This window comes from Doryrhamphus excisus, chromosome 3 (genome assembly GCF_030265055.1).
Source record: "Doryrhamphus excisus isolate RoL2022-K1 chromosome 3, RoL_Dexc_1.0, whole genome shotgun sequence".
Classification (NCBI taxonomy): domain Eukaryota; kingdom Metazoa; phylum Chordata; class Actinopteri; order Syngnathiformes; family Syngnathidae; genus Doryrhamphus; species Doryrhamphus excisus.
Window position 1 is genome coordinate 30885770 of NC_080468.1, and position 14234 is coordinate 30900003.

At 52.4% G+C, this 14234-nt stretch overlaps 9 non-coding genes and 1 pseudogene across 9 annotated transcripts; 5 read left to right on the forward strand and 5 right to left on the reverse strand.

The window, feature by feature from the left end:
* Positions 1-391: 391 nt before the first annotated feature.
* Positions 392-582, forward strand: LOC131126912 (U2 spliceosomal RNA). The gene has a single exon (XR_009129427.1). It is a non-coding gene; the product is annotated as a U2 spliceosomal RNA (small nuclear RNA).
* Positions 583-1680: 1098 nt separating this feature from the next.
* LOC131126827 (U1 spliceosomal RNA) lies at positions 1681-1844 on the reverse strand. Its single transcript, XR_009129345.1, has one exon. It is a non-coding gene; the product is annotated as a U1 spliceosomal RNA (small nuclear RNA).
* A 928-nt stretch (positions 1845-2772) lies between these two features.
* On the forward strand, positions 2773-2963 carry LOC131126920 (U2 spliceosomal RNA). Its single transcript, XR_009129435.1, has one exon. It is a non-coding gene; the product is annotated as a U2 spliceosomal RNA (small nuclear RNA).
* A 1094-nt stretch (positions 2964-4057) lies between these two features.
* Positions 4058-4221, reverse strand: LOC131126828 (U1 spliceosomal RNA). Its single transcript, XR_009129346.1, has one exon. It is a non-coding gene; the product is annotated as a U1 spliceosomal RNA (small nuclear RNA).
* A 936-nt stretch (positions 4222-5157) lies between these two features.
* On the forward strand, positions 5158-5348 carry LOC131126921 (U2 spliceosomal RNA). Its single transcript, XR_009129436.1, has one exon. It is a non-coding gene; the product is annotated as a U2 spliceosomal RNA (small nuclear RNA).
* Positions 5349-6442: 1094 nt separating this feature from the next.
* On the reverse strand, positions 6443-6606 carry LOC131126829 (U1 spliceosomal RNA). Its single transcript, XR_009129347.1, has one exon. It is a non-coding gene; the product is annotated as a U1 spliceosomal RNA (small nuclear RNA).
* A 3764-nt stretch (positions 6607-10370) lies between these two features.
* Positions 10371-10549, forward strand: LOC131126948 (U2 spliceosomal RNA; annotated as a pseudogene).
* Positions 10550-11647: 1098 nt separating this feature from the next.
* On the reverse strand, positions 11648-11811 carry LOC131126830 (U1 spliceosomal RNA). Its single transcript, XR_009129348.1, has one exon. It is a non-coding gene; the product is annotated as a U1 spliceosomal RNA (small nuclear RNA).
* A 936-nt stretch (positions 11812-12747) lies between these two features.
* Positions 12748-12938, forward strand: LOC131126922 (U2 spliceosomal RNA). Its single transcript, XR_009129437.1, has one exon. It is a non-coding gene; the product is annotated as a U2 spliceosomal RNA (small nuclear RNA).
* A 1094-nt stretch (positions 12939-14032) lies between these two features.
* LOC131126831 (U1 spliceosomal RNA) lies at positions 14033-14196 on the reverse strand. Its single transcript, XR_009129349.1, has one exon. It is a non-coding gene; the product is annotated as a U1 spliceosomal RNA (small nuclear RNA).
* Between the last annotated feature and the right edge of the window lie 38 nt (positions 14197-14234).

A 14234-nucleotide genomic window follows, 5' to 3' on the forward strand; every position in this document is an offset into this window, starting at 1 on the left:
GGGGAGGCAGTTGTGCAAGCTGTGTCTGTTTGTCTATGTGTGTGTGTGTGTGTGTGTGTGTGTGTGTGTGAGAGAGAGTAATTACTTTCATTGTTTTACGAGTTCTTTTCTTGACACATTCTTGCAGGATTAACGTGAACATCTGCAGGGTCGCTGTTGGCGCTTCCAGGCACCTCCAGGACCCGGGGCTCGCTGGGGGTCTCCGATCAGGGTCACGGGCACATTTCTTCTTCAGCACATTCAAACACTTTCTATTGTCTAAGCGAATGGATATAAGGGTGATAACTGACGCTATGTTTGTTCCGTCTACATTTTATTCGAACATGCGTGCAACCGGTCCTTTAGCTTGTCATGCCGGAAGTGCCCTCCTCCCCTACGAGCGCCCATCGGCATCGCTTCTCGGCCTTTTGGCTAAGATCAAGTGTAGTATCTGTTCTTATCAGTTTAATATCTGATACGTCCCCCAACAGGGGACTAAATATTAAATTGCTTTTTGGAACAGGGAGCTGCGATTGGGGCTTGCGCCATCCGCTCCACGCATCGACCTGGTATTGCAGCGCTTCCAGGAACGGTGCACTTCTCCTTCTTGTGTAAACAGCAACAGCAGACTCTGGCGGGGTGCATCTTGTGGATGATGCTGAAAGAAATGCACTGAACGTGCTCACGTTTGGTGCCCCCTGAGCAGTAATTCTGCAGAGGAAATGGCTCGTGGTAGCGGGGCACTGTGTCTGCGCACTCCGTGGACCCCGTTTCCCTCGCAGCAGCCGGTCTCCAGAGGGTGTCAGCCACTTTTTGTCAGCCTTGCCTCCTGCAGTCTCCCACCGGCTCCTGATGCTCAGGTTTCGTGCGCGCTTCCCGGGGCCCTGTGAGTGTCGCATTGATCAACCGCTGGATGGAATCTGACACGATGATCTTGTCTGGTGGAGGCCTTCCAAGTTTCCTCCACAAACCAGTGGCATAAGGGGCTTTTCCGTCTTCCGTTTGGCTTCTCAGGGTCGGGTTTGGTGGCCCTTTGTGTGTTGGCTATGACAAAAAAAGGAAAAAAAACAAAAACAAAAACCACGTGGGATAGCCACAGGCGGTCAGAGCCTGTAAATTGTGCGTCTGCCACCCTCGGTGAGTGAGTGACCCGGTATTTTCGGCTCTCTTGTTTGCGCTTCTGACAGCTTCTGGCTCGGGTTCCAGTGGGCGAAGGGACTCAAAGTGCAGGAGCTGGCCTGTGCGGGTAGGTTTACCATGAACCACAATGTTGTGGCTTCCATCTTGGGTGTCGCTGCTTGCCTTCCTTGGACATAAAGATCCGAAGCAGTTGCCTCTGCGGCTGGGAAGGCCGCTGAGAGCGACATCAGCAATTTGAGCCGCTTCCGCTTGAGTTGGACGGTTGTTTCTGACGGCCACCTGGTCCACTGTGGCCAGTGGTTCCGGTGTGCTGGTAAAGTGGAGGCGCTTGGCCGACGCCCCTTTCTCTGCCTGGTTGCCGTTTTTCATTGAGGTTTCCTGACTGAGAGCAGATCGGCCTCTCGGCTGGTTGGTTGGTTGGTTGTCTCCCGCGGACGGGCAGACCTTTCCAGCAAGCGTTGGTAGTGCTGGCCTGGTCGTTTCTTGCTCGAGTCCGGCTGCACTCGCAAGCCAAGGAGCTCGGCACGGCGCTGCACCTGCCTCTTGTTTTAAACACGGGATCAGGGGAGAGCGCGAACGCAGTCCCCCACTATCACAAATTATGCAGTCGAGATTCCCACATTTGGGGAATTCGCAGAGGTCAGCTCAGCCCATGTGCAATGGCTGAGCCTCGCCCTGGGTGAACCACCTTCTTGATCATGGTATCTCCCCTGCCAGGTAAGTATGAATTGGAGCGGTCTCGCCCGGAGGAGTCTCTCGCACATGCCACATGCTAAGTGGTGGTCTCATCAGGTCGCCCGCAACAAGCCCAGCCACTGGACCTGTGTCCAAATTCAGAGAACGTACTCTGGTTGTCTCAAGGAGTCGGTCTGTGTGGCTCTCGTGTGACTTCATTCTGAGCAAAGGCAGCGGCAGCAAGTGGCTTAGTGCAGTTGCTGCAGACGTTCAATGGGGAGACTGGAGTACTGACTCCACGTGCCTAGTCACACCATGTAACATGAGAGGCCAATATGTTTAACCCTGACGCGTGTAGACATGCGAGGTCGTCATGAGTCAGTGGGTTGTCAGGTTCAAACTCCTGTGACACTTGTAAAAAAACACTCAAACGCAGGAATACAGAAGAGGCAGACAACAATATTCAAAGTTACTCGCAGCGAGGACAGTGAAACCACATACCCAGTGGCATGCCGCTCCACTGTGAATATGCAGTTCACGCCCCTCTCGTTTTATTCTCTTTCAGGGGTCCCCTACGGCATGGTCGTGCAAAACTGGGGGGAGGCAGTTGTGCAAGCTGTGTCTGTTTGTCTATGTGTGTGTGTGTGTGTGTGTGAGAGAGAGAGTAATTACTTTCATTGTTTTACGAGTTCTTTTCTTGACACATTCTTGCAGGATTAACGTGAACATCTGCAGGGTCGCTGTTGGCGCTTCCAGGCACCTCCAGGACCCGGGGCTCGCTGGGGGTCTCCGATCAGGGTCACGGGCACATTTCTTCTTCAGCACATTCAAACACTTTCTATTGTCTAAGTGAATGGATATAAGGGTGATAACTGACGCTATGTTTGTTCCGTCTACATTTTATTCGAACATGCGTGCAACCGGTCCTTTAGCTTGTCATGCCGGAAGTGCCCTCCTCCCCTACGAGCGCCCATCGGCATCGCTTCTCGGCCTTTTGGCTAAGATCAAGTGTAGTATCTGTTCTTATCAGTTTAATATCTGATACGTCCCCCAACAGGGGACTAAATATTAAATTGCTTTTTGGAACACGGAGCTGCGATTGGGGCTTGCGCCATCCGCTCCACGCATCGACCTGGTATTGCAGCGCTTCCAGGAACGGTGCACTTCTCCTTCTTGTGTAAACAGCAACAGCAGACTCTGGCGGGGTGCATCTTGTGGATGATGCTGAAAGAAATGCACTGAACGTGCTCACGTTTGGTGCCCCCTGAGCAGTAATTCTGCAGAGGAAATGGCTCGTGGTAGCGGGGCACTGTGTCTGCGCACTCCGTGGACCCCGTTTCCCTCGCAGCAGCCGGTCTCCAGAGGGTGTCAGCCACTTTTTGTCAGCCTTGCCTCCTGCAGTCTCCCACCGGCTCCTGATGCTCAGGTTTCGTGCGCGCTTCCCGGGGCCCTGTGAGTGTCGCATTGATCAACCGCTGGATGGAATCTGACACGATGATCTTGTCTGGTGGAGGCCTTCCAAGTTTCCTCCACAAACCAGTGGCATAAGGGGCTTTTCCGTCTTCCGTTTGGCTTCTCAGGGTCGGGTTTGGTGGCCCTTTGTGTGTTGGCTATGACAAAAAAAGGAAAAAAAACAAAAACAAAAACCACGTGGGATAGCCACAGGCGGTCAGAGCCTGTAAATTGTGCGTCTGCCACCCTCGGTGAGTGAGTGACCCGGTATTTTCGGCTCTCTTGTTTGCGCTTCTGACAGCTTCTGGCTCGGGTTCCAGTGGGCGAAGGGACTCAAAGTGCAGGAGCTGGCCTGTGCGGGTAGGTTTACCATGAACCACAATGTTGTGGCTTCCATCTTGGGTGTCGCTGCTTGCCTTCCTTGGACATAAAGATCCGAAGCAGTTGCCTCTGCGGCTGGGAAGGCCGCTGAGAGCGACATCAGCAATTTGAGCCGCTTCCGCTTGAGTTGGACGGTTGTTTCTGACGGCCACCTGGTCCACTGTGGCCAGTGGTTCCGGTGTGCTGGTAAAGTGGAGGCGCTTGGCCGACCCCCCTTTCTCTGCCTGGTTGCCGTTTTTCATTGAGGTTTCCTGACTGAGAGCAGATCGGCCTCTCGGCTGGTTGGTTGGTTGTCTCCCGCGGACGGGCAGACCTTTCCAGCAAGCGTTGGTAGTGCTGGCCTGGTCGTTTCTTGCTCGAGTCCGGCTGCACTCGCAAGCCAAGGAGCTCGGCACGGCGCTGCACCTGCCTCTTGTTTTAAACACGGGATCAGGGGAGAGCGCGAACGCAGTCCCCCACTATCACAAATTATGCAGTCGAGATTCCCACATTTGGGGAATTCGCAGAGGTCAGCTCAGCCCATGTGCAATGGCTGAGCCTCGCCCTGGGTGAACCACCTTCTTGATCATGGTATCTCCCCTGCCAGGTAAGTATGAATTGGAGCGGTCTCGCCCGGAGGAGTCTCTCGCACATGCCACATGCTAAGTGGTGGTCTCATCAGGTCGCCCGCAACAAGCCCAGCCACTGGACCTGTGTCCAAATTCAGAGAACGTACTCTGGTTGTCTCAAGGAGTCGGTCTGTGTGGCTCTCGTGTGACTTCATTCTGAGCAAAGGCAGCGGCAGCAAGTGGCTTAGTGCAGTTGCTGCAGACGTTCAATGGGGAGACTGGAGTACTGACTCCACGTGCCTAGTCACACCATGTAACATGAGAGGCCAATATGTTTAACCCTGACGCGTGTAGACATGCGAGGTCGTCATGAGTCAGTGGGTTGTCAGGTTCAAACTCCTGTGACACTTGTAAAAAAACACTCAAATGCAGGAATACAGAAGAGGCAGACAACAATATTCAAAGTTACTCGCAGCGAGGACAGTGAAACCACATACCCAGTGGCATGCCGCTCCACTGTGAATATGCAGTTCACGCCCCTCTCGTTTTATTCTCTTTCAGGGGTCCCCTACGGCATGGTCGTGCAAAACTGGGGGGAGGCAGTTGTGCAAGCTGTGTCTGTTTGTCTATGTGTGTGTGTGTGTGTGTGTGTGTGTGTGAGAGAGAGAGTAATTACTTTCATTGTTTTACGAGTTCTTTTCTTGACACATTCTTGCAGGATTAACGTGAACATCTGCAGGGTCGCTGTTGGCGCTTCCAGGCACCTCCAGGACCCGGGGCTCGCTGGGGGTCTCCGATCAGGGTCACGGGCACATTTCTTCTTCAGCACATTCAAACACTTTCTATTGTCTAAGTGAATGGATATAAGGGTGATAACTGACGCTATGTTTGTTCCGTCTACATTTTATTCGAACATGCGTGCAACCGGTCCTTTAGCTTGTCATGCCGGAAGTGCCCTCCTCCCCTACGAGCGCCCATCGGCATCGCTTCTCGGCCTTTTGGCTAAGATCAAGTGTAGTATCTGTTCTTATCAGTTTAATATCTGATACGTCCCCCAACAGGGGACTAAATATTAAATTGCTTTTTGGAACACGGAGCTGCGATTGGGGCTTGCGCCATCCGCTCCACGCATCGACCTGGTATTGCAGCGCTTCCAGGAACGGTGCACTTCTCCTTCTTGTGTAAACAGCAACAGCAGACTCTGGCGGGGTGCATCTTGTGGATGATGCTGAAAGAAATGCACTGAACGTGCTCACGTTTGGTGCCCCCTGAGCAGTAATTCTGCAGAGGAAATGGCTCGTGGTAGCGGGGCACTGTGTCTGCGCACTCCGTGGACCCCGTTTCCCTCGCAGCAGCCGGTCTCCAGAGGGTGTCAGCCACTTTTTGTCAGCCTTGCCTCCTGCAGTCTCCCACCGGCTCCTGATGCTCAGGTTTCGTGCGCGCTTCCCGGGGCCCTGTGAGTGTCGCATTGATCAACCGCTGGATGGAATCTGACACGATGATCTTGTCTGGTGGAGGCCTTCCAAGTTTCCTCCACAAACCAGTGGCATAAGGGGCTTTTCCGTCTTCCGTTTGGCTTCTCAGGGTCGGGTTTGGTGGCCCTTTGTGTGTTGGCTATGACAAAAAAAGGAAAAAAAACAAAAACAAAAACCACGTGGGATAGCCACAGGCGGTCAGAGCCTGTAAATTGTGCGTCTGCCACCCTCGGTGAGTGAGTGACCCGGTATTTTCGGCTCTCTTGTTTGCGCTTCTGACAGCTTCTGGCTCGGGTTCCAGTGGGCGAAGGGACTCAAAGTGCAGGAGCTGGCCTGTGCGGGTAGGTTTACCATGAACCACAATGTTGTGGCTTCCATCTTGGGTGTCGCTGCTTGCCTTCCTTGGACATAAAGATCCGAAGCAGTTGCCTCTGCGGCTGGGAAGGCCGCTGAGAGCGACATCAGCAATTTGAGCCGCTTCCGCTTGAGTTGGACGGTTGTTTCTGACGGCCACCTGGTCCACTGTGGCCAGTGGTTCCGGTGTGCTGGTAAAGTGGAGGCGCTTGGCCGACCCCCCTTTCTCTGCCTGGTTGCCGTTTTTCATTGAGGTTTCCTGACTGAGAGCAGATCGGCCTCTCGGCTGGTTGGTTGGTTGTCTCCCGCGGACGGGCAGACCTTTCCAGCAAGCGTTGGTAGTGCTGGCCTGGTCGTTTCTTGCTCGAGTCCGGCTGCACTCGCAAGCCAAGGAGCTCGGCACGGCGCTGCACCTGCCTCTTGTTTTAAACACGGGATCAGGGGAGAGCGCGAACGCAGTCCCCCACTATCACAAATTATGCAGTCGAGATTCCCACATTTGGGGAATTCGCAGAGGTCAGCTCAGCCCATGTGCAATGGCTGAGCCTCGCCCTGGGTGAACCACCTTCTTGATCATGGTATCTCCCCTGCCAGGTAAGTATGAATTGGAGCGGTCTCGCCCGGAGGAGTCTCTCGCACATGCCACATGCTAAGTGGTGGTCTCATCAGGTCGCCCGCAACAAGCCCAGCCACTGGACCTGTGTCCAAATTCAGAGAACGTACTCTGGTTGTCTCAAGGAGTCGGTCTGTGTGGCTCTCGTGTGACTTCATTCTGAGCAAAGGCAGCGGCAGCAAGTGGCTTAGTGCAGTTGCTGCAGACGTTCAATGGGGAGACTGGAGTACTGACTCCACGTGCCTAGTCACACCATGTAACATGAGAGGCCAATATGTTTAACCCTGACGCGTGTAGACATGCGAGGTCGTCATGAGTCAGTGGGTTGTCAGGTTCAAACTCCTGTGACACTTGTAAAAAAACACACTCAAATGCAGGAATACAGAAGAGACAGACAACAATATTCAAAGTTACTCGCAGCGAGGACAGTGAAACCACATACCCAGTGGCATGCCGCTCCACTGTGAATATGCAGTTCACGCCCCTCTCGTTTTATTCTCTTTCAGGGGTCCCCTACGGCATGGTCGTGCAAAACTGGGGGGAGGCAGTTGTGCAAGCTGTGTCTGTTTGTCTATGTGTGTGTGTGTGTGTGTGTGTGTGTGTGTGTGAGAGAGAGTAATTACTTTCATTGTTTTACGAGTTCTTTTCTTGACACATTCTTGCAGGATTAACGTGAACATCTGCAGGGTCGCTGTTGGCGCTTCCAGGCACCTCCAGGACCCGGGGCTCGCTGGGGGTCTCCGATCAGGGTCACGGGCACATTTCTTCTTCAGCACATTCAAACACTTTCTATTGTCTAAGCGAATGGATATAAGGGTGATAACTGACGCTATGTTTGTTCCGTCTACATTTTATTCGAACATGCGTGCAACCGGTCCTTTAGCTTGTCATGCCGGAAGTGCCCTCCTCCCCTACGAGCGCCCATCGGCATCGCTTCTCGGCCTTTTGGCTAAGACTGCGGTCACCTCCTTTGGGTGGAGAATTGTATGCTTCAGGTGCATAGAATTCTGCCAACATTCGGGAGGAAATTTCCTATGCTTTTCAGTGTATTTTAACTGTTCTTATTCCCGCAGCAGTGCAAGGTAAGTTTTATTTTTTGTATTTATTGATTTTTAAGTATTTATTTGTTTCAAAACTCTCATTGAGCAGGAAAATTTCAGTTGGTGGTGCCTCCACCATGTCGGCCAGCTATGCCGGTATGCGGAGGCACCACAGTGTGCGTTTCACATATAAGGAAATGGAGGGTGAGTCACTGGGACTGTCCAGATTGGATTTTTCCAGAAAAATCATCCAAAAAATCCTTCAATTTAAACCTGATGACCTCAACTGCATTTTGGCACTGCCTTACAACAAAGGCTATGATGTAAGTTTCCAGTCTGCTGCAACTTTGAGAGAATTTTGGACGCGTTATGAAGATGTGAAATCCCAGTTGCCTGTGTTCAACGTTGAAAAACTGACTGACAATGCGGCTAAAACCGTTATTGTTAGAATGTTTAATGAGACAGTGACCGCAGATGACATTTGCTTTTGGCTGGGAAGATATTGCACGGTTAAAGGCCAGGCTATGAAGGTGAGGGATGAAGATGGCATCTGGAACTGCGCCTGGAGGGTCCCCATCCAGCAATGGCAGGACCCTCAGGGCTTCCAGGGTCTGAAACATCTCCCATCAATGATAGTTCTGGGAGAAAACCGAGGCTACATACACTACCAGGGTCAGCCCAAGCTCTGCCGCAAGTGTGGAGAGCACGGGCACCTGGCAGAGGCATGTCAGCAGACTGTGTGTCGGAAATGTAGAGAAATTGGACATACTTTTGAACAATGTACCAATGGCAGAAAGTGCAACCTCTGTGGAGACTCAAACCATCTCTTCAGAGACTGCCCGAAATCCTTTGCCAACAAGCTAAAGGCTGGAAAAGAACAGAAAAATGGAGAGGAAAATGCTGGGGCCAATATGGCTGTTGAGACCCAAAAAAATTCAAATCTCCCGCCAAAACCTGTGATTGGAGGAGAAACGGGTGAGGCGGGACAGAGGGAGGGGCTTACAGAGGCCCCAGAATCCATGACTCAGAGTGGTCTGCTGGCAAGCGAAGGGTGCACTCACCTGGAAGTCAGCCTACCATCACCTGAATCTGAAGAAGAACCCATCCCACCAAGCGGCCAACAAGCAAAAAGACTAGCTTCAGAGCTGTCGGATTCCTCTGTTTTATCAGAGAAGCGGGGAAGGCCTGAGGCTCTCTCTGACAGTTCTTCACTGGAGGAGCCTCGAGTCTTCCCCTCGGACTCCCCGAATGAATTGTCCTTTTTAAATATTGTTTTACAGTCAACCCCTCGTGAGAAGCGAACTTTTAATGGCAGACTCCAGGAACGACCGACACCCAGACGTCGGCCGGGAAGGGAGGCTCTTCCCATCCAACCTTCACCCACTGGAGTGAAGGAGGAGCCTCACTCACAAGAAATATCTTAACCACATTGTAAATTTTAAAACAGTTATTTAAATCTTACGCCATTTTATATTTTTTCAATTCAAAAATCATATCTGAAATTGTTTTAGGCGCAAGATACACATCAATTCACATGGAAAATGCTGTGGGCCCATCCGGTACTACCAGGACCAAAGCCTTGGTACGTTACTGGATGGGCTCCTACTTAAGAAAACTAAAACTGATTCCAACAGATCTAACGATACCTGTGGCTTTTAACTTACCACCGGCATATATATTTATAAGGACTTTTTTAAAACATTTTAATTTGAAAAGACAAACAGTTGACATTTTAAAAAATCATCGCTCTGTCATTTCTGTTGTGCAGGAGCGGGACCCAGTGAGTCCAGTGCGCGGGCTTGCATTCGGCAAGCCCACATCGGTTTGGCGCAACGTGAACCATCCTGCTCTCCCAAACAGACTTCGGGACCTGTCATGGATGGTGGCCCACGAGATCCTCCCAGTCAGGTCTGTTATGCACTCCCGAGGAATGTCAGCGAACCCAACTTGCCCCCGACCGGGTTGTGGCGCACCGGAGTCGGTGAGGCACCTCCTCTGGGAGTGCAGTGTTGCCGTAGACCTGTGGGCGACAGCCGGCGACCTAAATTTCCCGGACTTGCCAGCAAGGGAGGTCCTAAATGAAAAGCTTGTGCTCTACGGGGTGAGCCACCAGAAGTCAACCTACAAAGACTTCGGAAAGCAGTGGCTCACCCTCGCCGCCATCAAAGACGCCATCTGGACCTCCCGCAACTTGCTGGTAAGGAGGCACAGACAGATCCCCCCCGTGGCTGTGATCCGAATGGCTGCAGCAACCCTCACAGCTGCAAGCGGCGGGCCAAGGACACAGCCACAAAGAAGAATCGTCTGTGCCCACCCGGAGGTGGCACCCGGAGCTTCACTGAAAAGGTCTCGGCAGCGGCAGCCTGACTCTCCGAGAGAAGAAGGAGGAGAAAGAGAAGAAGGATAAGGATCTGAGGGTACCCTGACAGTGTCCTGGAGATTAGCTGTCTGGGAGAGTGGGATGTAGAGACTATTGATAAGGACTCACTGCGCTCCGGTAGAGCAGAAGACATTGAAGCTTTCTTTTTTATGATATTTTAAAATGTTTTGTACAAATTTTACACATGTTACTGCCCACAGCACTAGTTTTTAACAAAAACAAAAAGTTAATTGAACACTTTTATATTAAATGTGGTGTGTATTTTACCTTTTTTTTTAAAGGGCAGTTTTCAAAAAATAATGAAATGTGGTGAAATTTTGTATTAGTGTCAATAAACAGTTTCAAAAAAAAAAAAAAAATCTGTTCTTATCAGTTTAATATCTGATACGTCCCCCAACAGGGGACTAAATATTAAATTGCTTTTTGGAACAGGGAGCTGCGATTGGGGCTTGCGCCATCCGCTCCACGCATCGACCTGGTATTGCAGCGCTTCCAGGAACGGTGCACTTCTCCTTCTTGTGTAAACAGCAACAGCAGACTCTGGCGGGGTGCATCTTGTGGATGATGCTGAAAGAAATGCACTGAACGTGCTCACGTTTGGTGCCCCCTGAGCAGTAATTCTGCAGAGGAAATGGCTCGTGGTAGCGGGGCACTGTGTCTGCGCACTCCGTGGACCCCGTTTCCCTCGCAGCAGCCGGTCTCCAGAGGGTGTCAGCCACTTTTTGTCAGCCTTGCCTCCTGCAGTCTCCCACCGGCTCCTGATGCTCAGGTTTCGTGCGCGCTTCCCGGGGCCCTGTGAGTGTCGCATTGATCAACCGCTGGATGGAATCTGACACGATGATCTTGTCTGGTGGAGGCCTTCCAAGTTTCCTCCACAAACCAGTGGCATAAGGGGCTTTTCCGTCTTCCGTTTGGCTTCTCAGGGTCGGGTTTGGTGGCCCTTTGTGTGTTGGCTATGACAAAAAAAGGAAAAAAAACAAAAACAAAAACCACGTGGGATAGCCACAGGCGGTCAGAGCCTGTAAATTGTGCGTCTGCCACCCTCGGTGAGTGAGTGACCCGGTATTTTCGGCTCTCTTGTTTGCGCTTCTGACAGCTTCTGGCTCGGGTTCCAGTGGGCGAAGGGACTCAAAGTGCAGGAGCTGGCCTGTGCGGGTAGGTTTACCATGAACCACAATGTTGTGGCTTCCATCTTGGGTGTCGCTGCTTGCCTTCCTTGGACATAAAGATCCGAAGCAGTTGCCTCTGCGGCTGGGAAGGCCGCTGAGAGCGACATCAGCAATTTGAGCCGCTTCCGCTTGAGTTGGACGGTTGTTTCTGACGGCCACCTGGTCCACTGTGGCCAGTGGTTCCGGTGTGCTGGTAAAGTGGAGGCGCTTGGCCGACGCCCCTTTCTCTGCCTGGTTGCCGTTTTTCATTGAGGTTTCCTGACTGAGAGCAGATCGGCCTCTCGGCTGGTTGGTTGGTTGGTTGTCTCCCGCGGACGGGCAGACCTTTCCAGCAAGCGTTGGTAGTGCTGGCCTGGTCGTTTCTTGCTCGAGTCCGGCTGCACTCGCAAGCCAAGGAGCTCGGCACGGCGCTGCACCTGCCTCTTGTTTTAAACACGGGATCAGGGGAGAGCGCGAACGCAGTCCCCCACTATCACAAATTATGCAGTCGAGATTCCCACATTTGGGGAATTCGCAGAGGTCAGCTCAGCCCATGTGCAATGGCTGAGCCTCGCCCTGGGTGAACCACCTTCTTGATCATGGTATCTCCCCTGCCAGGTAAGTATGAATTGGAGCGGTCTCGCCCGGAGGAGTCTCTCGCACATGCCACATGCTAAGTGGTGGTCTCATCAGGTCGCCCGCAACAAGCCCAGCCACTGGACCTGTGTCCAAATTCAGAGAACGTACTCTGGTTGTCTCAAGGAGTCGGTCTGTGTGGCTCTCGTGTGACTTCATTCTGAGCAAAGGCAGCGGCAGCAAGTGGCTTAGTGCAGTTGCTGCAGACGTTCAATGGGGAGACTGGAGTACTGACTCCACGTGCCTAGTCACACCATGTAACATGAGAGGCCAATATGTTTAACCCTGACGCGTGTAGACATGCGAGGTCGTCATGAGTCAGTGGGTTGTCAGGTTCAAACTCCTGTGACACTTGTAAAAAAACACTCAAACGCAGGAATACAGAAGAGGCAGACAACAATATTCAAAGTTACTCGCAGCGAGGACAGTGAAACCACATACCCAGTGGCATGCCGCTCCACTGTGAATATGCAGTTCACGCCCCTCTCGTTTTATTCTCTTTCAGGGGTCCCCTACGGCATGGTCGTGCAAAACTGGGGGGAGGCAGTTGTGCAAGCTGTGTCTGTTTGTCTATGTGTGTGTGTGTGTGTGTGTGTGTGTGTGAGAGAGAGAGTAATTACTTTCATTGTTTTACGAGTTCTTTTCTTGACACATTCTTGCAGGATTAACGTGAACATCTGCAGGGTCGCTGTTGGCGCTTCCAGGCACCTCCAGGACCCGGGGCTCGCTGGGGGTCTCCGATCAGGGTCACGGGCACATTTCTTCTTCAGCACATTCAAACACTTTCTATTGTCTAAGTGAATGGATATAAGGGTGATAACTGACGCTATGTTTGTTCCGTCTACATTTTATTCGAACATGCGTGCAACCGGTCCTTTAGCTTGTCATGCCGGAAGTGCCCTCCTCCCCTACGAGCGCCCATCGGCATCGCTTCTCGGCCTTTTGGCTAAGATCAAGTGTAGTATCTGTTCTTATCAGTTTAATATCTGATACGTCCCCCAACAGGGGACTAAATATTAAATTGCTTTTTGGAACACGGAGCTGCGATTGGGGCTTGCGCCATCCGCTCCACGCATCGACCTGGTATTGCAGCGCTTCCAGGAACGGTGCACTTCTCCTTCTTGTGTAAACAGCAACAGCAGACTCTGGCGGGGTGCATCTTGTGGATGATGCTGAAAGAAATGCACTGAACGTGCTCACGTTTGGTGCCCCCTGAGCAGTAATTCTGCAGAGGAAATGGCTCGTGGTAGCGGGGCACTGTGTCTGCGCACTCCGTGGACCCCGTTTCCCTCGCAGCAGCCGGTCTCCAGAGGGTGTCAGCCACTTTTTGTCAGCCTTGCCTCCTGCAGTCTCCCACCGGCTCCTGATGCTCAGGTTTCGTGCGCGCTTCCCGGGGCCCTGTGAGTGTCGCATTGATCAACCGCTGGATGGAATCTGACACAATGATCTTGTCTGGTGGAGGCCTTCCAAGTTTCCTCCACAAACCAGTGGCATAAGGGGCTTTTCCGTCTTCCGTTTGGCTTCTCAGGGTCGGGTTTGGTGGCCCTTTGTGTGTTGGCTATGACAAAAAAAGGAAAAAAAACAAAAACAAAAACCACGTGGGATAGCCACAGGCGGTCAGAGCCTGTAAATTGTGCGTCTGCCACCCTCGGTGAGTGAGTGACCCGGTATTTTCGGCTCTCTTGTTTGCGCTTCTGACAGCTTCTGGCTCGGGTTCCAGTGGGCGAAGGGACTCAAAGTGCAGGAGCTGGCCTGTGCGGGTAGGTTTACCATGAACCACAATGTTGTGGCTTCCATCTTGGGTGTCGCTGCTTGCCTTCCTTGGACATAAAGATCCGAAGCAGTTGCCTCTGCGGCTGGGAAGGCCGCTGAGAGCGACATCAGCAATTTGAGCCGCTTCCGCTTGAGTTGGACGGTTGTTTCTGACGGCCACCTGGTCCACTGTGGCCAGTGGTTCCGGTGTGCTGGTAAAGTGGAGGCGCTTGGCCGACCCCCCTTTCTCTGCCTGGTTGCCGTTTTTCATTGAGGTTTCCTGACTGAGAGCAGATCGGCCTCTCGGCTGGTTGGTTGGTTGTCTCCCGCGGACGGGCAGACCTTTCCAGCAAGCGTTGGTAGTGCTGGCCTGGTCGTTTCTTGCTCGAGTCCGGCTGCACTCGCAAGCCAAGGAGCTCGGCACGGCGCTGCACCTGCCTCTTGTTTTAAACACGGGATCAGGGGAGAGCGCGAACGCAGTCCCCCACTATCACAAATTATGCAGTCGAGATTCCCACATTTGGGGAATTCGCAGAGGTCAGCTCAGCCCATGTGCAATGGCTGAGCCTCGCCCTGGGTGAACCACCTTCTTGATCATGGTATCTCCCCTGCCAGGTAAGTATGAATTGGAGCGGTCTCGCCCGGAGGAGTCTCTCGCACA